Source organism: Psammomys obesus, unplaced genomic scaffold (genome assembly GCF_907164565.1).
Source record: "Psammomys obesus unplaced genomic scaffold, mPsaObe1.curated_primary_1811, whole genome shotgun sequence".
NCBI lineage: Eukaryota > Metazoa > Chordata > Mammalia > Rodentia > Muridae > Psammomys > Psammomys obesus.
In genome coordinates, this window is record NW_026596069.1 from 10,525,393 (window position 1) to 10,536,661 (window position 11,269).

The following is an 11,269-nucleotide window of genomic DNA, read 5'->3' on the forward strand; positions in this document are numbered from 1 at the left end:
TACCACATGACATTCTCAATAGTAAAGAAAACTTTGGTACCCCAAGTCTTTGCAAGTAATAACATCATGAGTAAAAGAATACAAGAATTGAAAAGGAGTATGCAAACTATCTTTGCTTTTTTTGTCTACGTTTACATACTTAGAAAGATACAAATATCTATGCAGAACAAAGTGAAGTCAGCTTTTGTTTTCTCTGGTTTTCGTTGCTTTGCTTTATATGTCTTAAGAGCGGTGTGCTTTTGCCATAATGTGATTCCATACACCCGTTGAGAATATGTAGAGTATGTTTTTCTAGAAGTAATTTTTCACATGGCTCTAGACAAGACTGGTGGAGCACTGAGACAGACTCACCAAAGACTTCTTGAATTGCACAAATAGTAATTTTTAAAAGTTAATAATGTCATTCTTCTGTAGCTACTTGAGGAAATAATAATAATAATAATAAAACCTTAAACTATAAAATTTGTTTTGTTTGTTTTGAGACTTGGTCTCTCTACATATCTCTGGCAGTCCTGGAACTCACTATGTAAACCAGGCTGGCCTCGAACTCACAGAAATTTGCCTGCCTCTGACTCCCAAGTGCTAGGATCAAAGATTTGTTTACACAAGTGTAAAATTCTTAAGGACAAAACTTATTGGTATAGAAGGATGGCTTAGTGGTTAAGAGTACTGGTTTCTCTAACAGAGGACCCAGGTTCAGTTCCCAGCAACTATATAGTGGCTCACAAAAACCTGTAACTCCAGTTATAGGAAATCTAATAACCTCTTCTAGTTCCTACAAAAATTAGGCAGGCACATGGCTCACAAACATACATTTAGGCAAGACATTTAAAAAAATAAATTTTTAAATGAATAAAAGCTTTTAAATTTACAAAGGAACAAAATTGTCAAAGGGTTAATGAAAATCATGAAATAAACTAAACAGAAAAATACACTGTTATCATTGTTGGAAATATTTGACCATATAAATAATATATAAATTCAATGCAAATTAATATATAAATTCAGTACAATTACAATTCAATTTTGGATGGCATTTTTTTTTCAATGAAGCTATACAAGATGACCCCAAAGTCCATGAAAAAGAGTAAAAAGTTTTCAAAGATCTAAAGATGAAACTAAAAGTAGCATGAAGAAATTGCCCTGTCTATATCAAATTTTATACTATAGTATAACTGTAGTGTTAGTCCAATGACAACACTGCAGGACACAGAGCTCACAGAAACAGATTCGGTGTGGCACAGATGTAGAAGGAAGATGGGGCTATTGAGTGTATGCAGGGTATGGCATTACCCACTGGAGAAGACAAAGAGATGGTTCTCACTCATTATACAAATGAACTCTGGGGTATCTATGAAACCTGGATTGGAGTAGCCCTGGAAATTGCAAAGAAAGCAATTTAAAATCAAGATCCACGTTAGTAAAACCATTTCACAACATATAACAGTGACTCATCAAAAAATTAAGAATTGAGATACCATATGATCAAGGATCCCTTTACTTTAATATAGACCCGGAGAATCATAAACTGATGTATCTAAGAGATACTTGCCACCCCCGTGTTTATGACAGTGCTAGCTACAACAGGCAAGATTTGGACTATCAGAGATGAATGGATAAAGAAAATATCACAGCCACCCACAAACATACTCAGTCAGAATCTCCTCACCCAACCTCTGCTTCTGTATACTAAAGAGAGCAATGTAGAATAAGCTGGTCGTTGTATCTTGATAACATATTGTGTTCTGAATGGCCAAGGCCTTATCCCTGGAAGTGCAGGCTGTCTCCCTGGAGAAGAGCAATCATCCCTATAGCCAATTATCCAAAAAGGTAGCCAGCTCCCGAAAGGCAGGCCTCGGGTAAGAAAGAGCATATGATTCTTCATGGAGCTTCATTTTATAGGCACTGATTTTCAATAAATCAGGATGCTTGGGGAAATCCCTAGGGTAACTAATGCCAAACAGATGCCCACCCATAGAGACCAGCTGGGAGAGGGTTAGATAAGACAAATCCTATCATTTCCAGAAACCAAGCCAGAACTGCTACAGCATACCAGGGTGTGTAATTTCCTCCCTGGATTTGCTTCTCTCTACTTTTTGCTAGGGTTGGTTTCCTCTGCAATTTGTGCAACACGGAGAGACATATGAGTTCCTGTAGTATGAAAGTACAAGTGAGGTATTAAGAGGGTTAAAAACTTGATCTATTCAATAAAGTGCTTGTTAGGTTATGATGAGGATCTCACTTTTGATCCCTAGCACCAATGTACAAAATAAAACTGGAAGAAGTGCCTGTCATCGCAGTGATAGGCAAAGACTGAAAGATACCTCGTGCTGGCTTCCCAGTTGGTCTTGCTAAATCAAATTGCTGAACTCTAGGTTCAGAAACAGACCCTTTCTAACTAGAGATGGAGAGAGGAAGACATCTGACATCAACTTCCGGCCTCCACATAAACACGTGTATACGCACACCTGCTCACGCAAGCGTTCACACATAAGCACATACATGTACAAACAACACATGAAAATTAAAAAACACCTTTAAAAGAAACTTAATCCAACTACCCTGTTTAGAAGTAAGGCCTTCAGGAAATGATTAAGATTAAAGAAATTCATCACAGGAGTAAGAGAGAGTGAGAGGTGAACATAGGTAGGTGTGTGTCTCGTGTGTGTGTGTGTGTGTGTGTGTGTGTGTGTGTGTGTGTGTGCGCGCACAACCTTTCTGTCTCATGCCATGTGACGCCCTGAGCCATCTTGAGACTTAGCCAAGAATCTACCCTTGGACTACCATCATGAACCTAAGTGAACGTCTTTTCACTGTAAGCAGCTCAGCCTCCAATGTTGTTACCAGCAACAGAAAGTAGATTTTTAAAATTCCTTAAAGTAGTGTGATATACACGGCACTGCGAACCTATGTGAATAATCGTCTGACTAGCGTATATATGTCTTAGAACGTTTTTCTGTCCTTTAACTCATAAGGCACAACCAAGATTATAAATAAGTAGACATGAGATTACATGTCTTCCTATAGCGCATGTCCACGAATTCTCACTAGCACTCGTTTCTCCCGCTGAGAGACTTCCCTCTCATTACCAACACTATCAGTTAGTTATATTTGTCTGTGTGGCAACTATCACCCCAATATTGAGTGATCTGAGACACCAGCCACTTCTTACAAACCTCTAAACCTACCAGGCAGAAATCTGGGCAAGGCTCAGCAAGGACATTCTTCTGTTGGACTCTTTCAAGTCTCACGTATATACGCCACATCATCGTTCTTATATGGGATGGAAGCTTAGGTCTAAGCTAGCCTCGTTCACATAGCTGGAAGTTGGTGGCTTTTACCTCCAGTGACAGAGGAGCTGGTCCATGCTGCACCTAGCTCAGGCACAGTGACATTGGTGGTCTTCGGGATAGGGCCTGGGGAAATGGCTCAGCTGTTAAAACCACTTGCTTCTCTTCCAGAGAAACAAAGTTTGCTTCCTAGCACCCATGTCAGACAGCTCACAACTGGCTGTAACTCCAGCTACAAGGGATCTGATGCCCTCCTCTGGAATCTGCTGCTACCTGAACCTACACGTGCACATACCCACATACAGACATGTTTATACACATAATCTTTTAAATAAAATGTTTTTAAAGAACTGAAGACAACGTCAAGGTACAATTTCCTATTAAGGTCTCTGAGTCCCATTTGGTAATATATCACTGATCAAAGAAAAGTACATGGCCAACTAAGCATATGATTAGGGTGGTACTGGAACCCAGGTATAAATATGGGGGGGGGAAATCTTTTCAGCCATTATTTCAAACAATTTCCTGTGCCAGTTTTGAATAGCCTTCATTTTATGACTCAGAGATAATTTCCTATAGGCACGCAATAGCCACACACTCATATCACCACATGCACAGAAAGAAGCACTGCATAGCTCCACTCTTTTCAGAAACAGAGAAGTGGTAGATCTGAGAAAGAAGGGGGTAGGGAGCTGGGGGGAGGGGAGAGAGGGGAGGTTACAGCTGGAATTTATTGTTTAAGAGAAGAATTAATAAATAAAAATTAAAAATACACATGCACATACATATCATAGTCACATAAGCACTCAAACGTTAGCAGAAAGCCACAGGAGAAGGAATACATCGAGATTTACATAGAATCAGTCATGTATATAGGCACCAAGTCCACTTATGAGGCAAGGATTTGCTGTGCACACTCTATTTCATTTTAACTCTGTAAAGTTCCTTGATAAAATGCACCGTGGCATATTTTAGGGAGGGAATCCACTGCTCTCAGCCATCCTTTGATACAAAGGGTTAAGTGATTAGAGATGACCCAGACTGCCAGCTGCAGGCTGGTCTCTGTGGTCTGATTTCTCAAGATGATACAGCTCACTTCCCAGCAGTGATTGCAAGATTTAAATCTAAGTCGGGAGAGAGAAAAATGCAATTCTTAGTACGGCGTTAGTTAGAGCACAGCTAGAGATGGCATAAGCAATGAAGAGCTGGAGCGCACAGAATTGTTTAACCATTTGACTAGATAGGAAACATGGAGAAGCATTTCTATGGAGCTTCAGATAACGTTCCTTCATAGGTCTCCTGGTCTAGTTCCCTCAGCTATTCAAAAAATAGCTGTAAATGCTAAAAAACATGGGCTTTTTAAAAATGAAGCTTCTTCACTTTCTACAGAGGCTCACACATCTCTATGCATATATTATCAACAATTTATAATTAATAAGTATTTACATTCATAAATGTTTTAAGTAACAACATTATTGAAAAGCAGATGCTAAAAGTAAGATAATGTGTATTTCCATTTTTCCTGAGTTCCTGGTAGCTTTGAAGAAAGAATAAGACAAACAACTTTTTTCCCTCCTATAAGGAAAAAATTTCCTAGGAAATTTATAACTGAAAAGACAACCTGAATTTCAGATAAGGACTGTTCTTCAAAGCTTACCCTATCTTCCTGTAAAGTCTCCTCCCAGACAGATCTGCAGGACTCTAGCACCGTTGTCTAAGCCACCTGTTGAGGTTGACAGTTTTCCTAGTTTAAAATGTAGCCCTTCCCTGATACCACCCAAAACTACAGCCCACCTGATCTGCTGCCCAAGTCCATTAGCTGCTGGACTGCAGACATACTTGGAAATACAGTGGGAAACTATGAAAGCTCAAAGCAGGTTAGACATAACCACTATGGTTTTCAGAACTTGGCTGTGACTGGTGCACACCACACCACTAAGCAATCATTGGAAGAGCTGTCAGAGACGTGGGGAGCAGCTCAAGACTGCAAACTCAAGTGCAAGATGGCTCAAGCAAGCAGTTAGGGGTAAATGTAGACTGTGCAGTGCCTTCGTTTCAGTCCAGGACACCTGGGCCAAACTTCCAGACAGTCCAGTGTAGCTAGCTTCTTACTTCTTTCCAGCTCATTAAAATTAAGTCTATCTGCAGACCAGAGGATTCATCAGTAAATCTAACCAGAAAAACACAGTTAAGTTTCCAAAGAATGCATTCTCATTTTAAGAATGCCAGTTAAGGGCAGGGAAGATGGATCAATGGGAAAAGTGCTTGCTGTATAAGCTTCAGGGCAGGAATTCAAATCCCCAGCATCCATGTAAATGCCAGGTGGGTATGGTAGCCCCTGTAATCCTAGTGCTTCAGGGGGTGGAGACCAGCCCCTTAGACCAGCCAAATCAGCAAGCTTTGGTTTCAAGTGAGAGACAATGCCCTGGTAGATAAGGAAAGGGGAAGAGCACTTGAGGAAGATATCCACACCAACCTCTGTTTTCTGCACTCTTGTACACACATATGCCAATGCACATGGGAACACACTCAAGTTTGTGCACACACATATGCACACAAATACACAAACACTCAAAGGCACATGGAATCCGGTGCATGAAATAACGGAAGTGAAACCAAGCAAGTGAAAGACCTGTTTGAGAAAAACTTCAAGTCTCTGAAGAAAGAAATTGAAGAACTCAGAAGATGGAAAGATCTCCCGTGCTCATGGATTGGTAGGATTAACATTGTGAAAATGGCCATCCTGCCAAAAGCAATCTATAGATTCAATGCAATCCCCATCAAAATACCAACTCAATTCTTTACAGACCTTGAAGAAGATTCTCAGCTTCATATGGAGAAACAAAAAACCCAGAATCTCCAAAACAATCCTGTACAACAACAGATCATCTGGAGGTATCTCCATCCCCGATCTCAAGTTGTACTACAGAGCAATAGTAATAAAAAACTGCATGGTATCGGCATAAAAACAGAAAGGAGGATCAATGGAACCGCATAGAAGACCCAGAAATAAACCCACACACCTATGAATACTCAATTTTTGACAAAGAAGCCAAAACCATTCAATGGAAAAAAGACAGCATCTTCAACAAATGGTGCTGGTCCAACTGGATGTCTACATGCAGAAAAATGAAAATAGATCCATATTTATCACCCTGCACAAAACTAAAGTCCAAGTGGGTCAAAGACCTCAACATAAAACCAGATACTCTAAATCTGTTAGAAGAAAAAATGGGGAACAGTCTAGAACTCATTGGCACAGGAGACAACTTCCTGAACAGAACACCAACAGCACAGGCTCTAAGAGCAACAATCAATAAATGGGACCTCATGAAATTGAAAAGCTTCTGTAAAGCAAAGGACACTGTCATCAAAACAAAACGACTGCCTACAGATTGGGAATGAATCTTCACTAACCCTTTATCTGACAAAGGACTAATATCCAGTATATACAAAGAACTAAAGAAGCTGAAAAGCAGCAAACCAAGTAATCCAATTAAAACATGGGGAACAGAGCTAAACAGAGAATTCTCGACAAAGGAATATTGAATGGCAGAGAAACACTTAAAGAAATGCTCAACCTCATTAGCCATCAGGGAAATGCAAATCAAAATGACCCTGAGATTTCACCTTACACCCATCAGAATGGCCAAGATGAAAAACTCAAGTGACAACACATGCTGGAGAGGTTGTGGAGAAAGGGGAACCCTCCTCCACTGCTGGTGGGAATGTAAACTGGTATAACCACTCTGGAAATCTATCTGGTGCTTTCTCAGACAATTAGGAATAGTGCTTCCTCAAGACCCAGCTATACCACTGCTAGGTATATACCCAAACTTTGCTCAAGTACATAAAAGGGATACTTACTCAACCATGTTTATAGCAGCTTTATTTGTAATAGCCAGAACCTGGAAATAACCCAGATGTCCATCAATGGAGGAATGGGTACAGAAATTGTGGTATGTTTACACAATGGAATACTACTCAGCAATCAAAAAGGAGGAAATCATGAAATTTGCAGGCAAATGGTGGGATCTAGAAAAGATCATTCTGAGTGAAATATCCCAGAAGGAGAAAGACAAACACAGTATATACTCATTTATATGGACCTATAAGATATGACAAACATAATGAAATCTATACACCTAAAAAAGATTATCAAGAGAGTGGATATGGGGTAAGATTATCAATCCTCGTTTAGAAAGACAGATGGGATGTGCATTGAACGTATGACAGGAGTCTATTGAGTGCATCTGAAAGACTCTAACTAGCAGTGTTTTCAAAGCAGATACAAAGACTCATGACCAAACCTTTGGCAGAGTACAGGGAATCATATGAAAGAAGGGGAGTTAGTATGGTGTGGAAAGAATAGGAGCTCCACAAGGACCAAACATATCTAGGCACAGGGTCTTCTCAGAGACTGTCATTCAACCAAGGACCATGTATGAATGTAACCTAGAATCTCTGCTCAGATGTAGTCTGTGGTAGCTCAGTAACCAATTGGTTTCCCATAGTGAGGGGAACAAGGACTATTTCTAACAGGAACTCAATGACTGGTCTTTGACCTCCCCACCCCCCAAGGAAGGAGCAGTCCTGCTAGGCCACAGAGGAGGGCTTTGCAGCCAGTCCTGAAGATACCTGATAAAGCAGGATTGGATGAATGGGGAGGAGGTCCCCCCCATTAGTGAACTTGGAAAGGGGCACGGTGGAGATGAGGGAGGGAGGGTGGGATTGGGAGGGAATGAGGGAGCAGGACACAGCTGGGATACAGAGTTAATAAAATGTAACTGATAAGAAAAAAATTAAATTAAATAAAAAAAAATAACGGAAGTGAGAATCAACTTCCATCTTCATTACATGTTTGATCTGACACCAGGGGAACTTGATTCTGAAAGTGGTTTCCTGAGCAGGGTCCCTGCCTGACCCTTCCACTGCTAGGCTCTAAGGCCTACGGGTACTTTTTGTTGGAACACAGTAAAGTATTTAAGAACACAGCAACTTTTCAAATTAAACTTTGTCCTGGTTTAAACTTCTAAATCCCTCAGGATAAGTTATAAGTTCTGCCTTATTTATGACTGATTTTTACAGTGACATGCACTGGAGCAGCAAATCTCCTGACTGATGTGTCCCCAACACTTCCAGCTTCCTCTTCAGTGGGGATACGTGCCTGTGCTGTGACACCACACCATTCACACACTCAGACACTTGTGTTCAATATTTCATTTGCTTGCTTGTTTCTTTGTTTGTTTGTTTGTTTGTTTGTTTGTTTTGCTTGGCTTTGAAAAGAGATGTTCAATGTCAGTGACTTTCTGATTCCATCCATTCAAGGTGTCACCTCTAAACCACATCTCCTTCCCTTGGCTAAGGATGATAGGCAAGCTGTCAGGGAGCTGCCCAGGGAGAGTCCCGAAATCCATTCCCACCACTCTACTACCCTGGCAGAGCTGTTGCTCCCAATAAGCACACACCTGGCCTGGGCTCTTAAATACCAATCATTGCCTCACTGTCTTGGCTCTCCCATTAGGACACTCTACTGCCCCTCCCCCAAAGGGATTCCCTGAGGGCAAAGGATAGGTCTTGGGTTGTCTTCCAGGTCTTTATAGGAGAACGCTAATGAATTTGTCTCAAATGTAAATGTAGGTACTTGTATCAGCTACCAGCTGGTAAGGTGGTCAGGACTGACAGGAAGACATGTGCTGGGAAAAATGCAAGTGGCCACACAGTCTGGGCCCACAAGGGATTAAGAAAGGTAGGATGCCCACCCCAACCACTAACGCCTGAAGAAGCACTAACAACAATAGTGGTATGGACTGACAGTACTTGGCTGCTTCTGGTGCTCAGGGCACTATACCAAGCACACAACAGGTGTGATCTTATTTAACCCAGACAATAAAACCACGAGTAGGCTAGGCTCATCCCAGCTCCACAGGTGTGGACTCTGAGGCCCCAGGCAGATGAGAAACTGGCTGTTGGCATGTATCCCGCAGGTGAAAGAGTCAGGCTCACAGCCAGGTAGCCTATTCTGTAGCCTTTCTTCTCACTGCCTGTGAAACTGTAGGCCCATTGGGTGGGAAAGCGCACGTGGACATACAATCACACTGTGTAACTCAAACTGTTTCGAACCTAAGGAAGACATCAAATAACAACTCATAAATAAATAAGGATCTTAACAAATTCATCCACACACTCCAGCCTCAAGCCAATCCTGCCTCTGAATGAGCGTGTCCTCCGGAGGGAGATGTAGGGGCCAAGACCCCCTGAAGGGCTGATATTATGGAACACAGATTATCAGAAGAGGGCAAGGAGAAGCGGGGGCTTCCAGGAAAGAAATGTCATGAAGGGAGCCCCCAGAACTTCCCTTTCTGTCCCCACAAAGCCCCTCTGCGGCTCACAGCTACTCCTGTGCTTCATGACTCTGCTGCTGACAAGTCAATTGTCAGCAATAGCTTCACGAGGCTTACTCTGCTCCCAGCCCTTTCCACCCCACACAGCCTCCCACCAACATTAGATCGTGCCTTGTCTTTGCTCCAGCACATTCAGGGATTTCCACCACCTTCCGATTAAAGTCTGAAATCCTCAGCTCAATTCAAGGACGTTCACACTCAGCCACCATCCAGCCAACCAGATCTGTCCACACGCAGATGCTGGCTCAGACACCTCAGGCTTGTGCTGAGCTCCCAGAATCTGACTCACCACATCCGAAATGAGCTTGATCCTCCCGCTTCCACCGTCTCACTCTTTCCGTCTGCCGGGAACACAAGTCTCTTCTTAGGTTGCCAGCAGCACTTGCTGAACACTTTTTAGGTATCAGGCACAATCCTGGCTCCTAAGATCAGCGTTCTCCTTCAACGCTCAGTCTAAATGCCACCTTATGCAGTAGGTGAGAGTCAGTCCCTCAGGAGAAGCAGCTCATCTGGGAACAAAGTGCATCCAGGTGTTTGGATTTGGCCTTGAAGTAAAGGGATACACCCACCGCCCCTGGCACCATCTGCTCTTTGGTGCAGACAGTATGGCACTCATGGAAGGATGGTATATCATTGGTCCTGCTGCCTTTCAATCCAGACAGTTTGGGACCAGTGGGCAATTCCACTGTTCTCCATGATCACTTCCCATTGGCACATAAGTTACCACAAAGAAAGTACACCATCTCCACAGTCATCAAAATACCAAAGGATGAGTTCTCTAAAGCATCTAACTGTTGCAAAGACATAACAAAAATCGCCCTGTCTCCTGGACAATTGTGATTTATCTAACATTTTTCTGCTGCATACCTATGCAATTAAACAAGGTGTGTAAATCCATAACACTTCGTGTTGTCAGACAAGGACTATAAAAACTGTGATCTTTAAAAAAGAGTTGTTGAAAATATGCTGTTTATTAATTCTTGCACTCTCGTTTTAACCTCTAATATTAAAAGTAAAAGCAGAGGCCTACCAGAGAGCTCCATGGAAAAGTCACTTGCTACCAGGCCTGACAACCTAAAGTCAACCCCTAGCACCCACATAGAAGAAAGGGAGAACCAAATCCTACAAGTTGTCCTCCGACACTCCACACATTCAGGGGGGCAAATGTGCACGTGTATGTGTATGTGTGTGCAAAACTAAAAGATAAAAATGAAAATAGTCTCAAACTCAAGCCGTGGCCTTTCAGCGAGCTGTTAGAAACCCTTTACCTAAATGCCTCCCGAATGGAGTCTGCACAGTTTGACTACAAATTTAATGGACACATTTTTTTTTCCTCCATGTATTTCTATTCTGGTCTGGAAAACAAGACTTACTGGGATTAGTGAGCTCATACTAAAGTAAATAATTTGTAAGCGAAGGACAGGTAATATAAAGTACTTATATGAAAGCTGAGATGCCAAAATGAGAGACAAACCCAACAAGCTGGAGGCCATCAGGGAAAAAGAGATTCACTTCATATTACCTTCTCAATAAGACGTAATTTTCAAGTCTCCAAAAACTCTGTATTAAACCACC

The 11,269-nt window shown here is 41.8% G+C and overlaps 1 long non-coding RNA gene across 1 annotated transcript in view; it reads right to left on the bottom strand.

Moving 5' to 3' along the window:
- LOC129689945 (uncharacterized) overlaps positions 1–10,190 on the bottom strand; it is a 37,469-nt gene extending 27,279 nt beyond the window's left edge. Inside the window, exon 1 of the long non-coding RNA XR_008722210.1 lies at positions 9,984–10,190. This is a non-coding gene — a long non-coding RNA (uncharacterized LOC129689945). The remainder of the gene's footprint in view (positions 1–9,983) is intronic.
- Between the last annotated feature and the right edge of the window lie 1,079 nt (positions 10,191–11,269).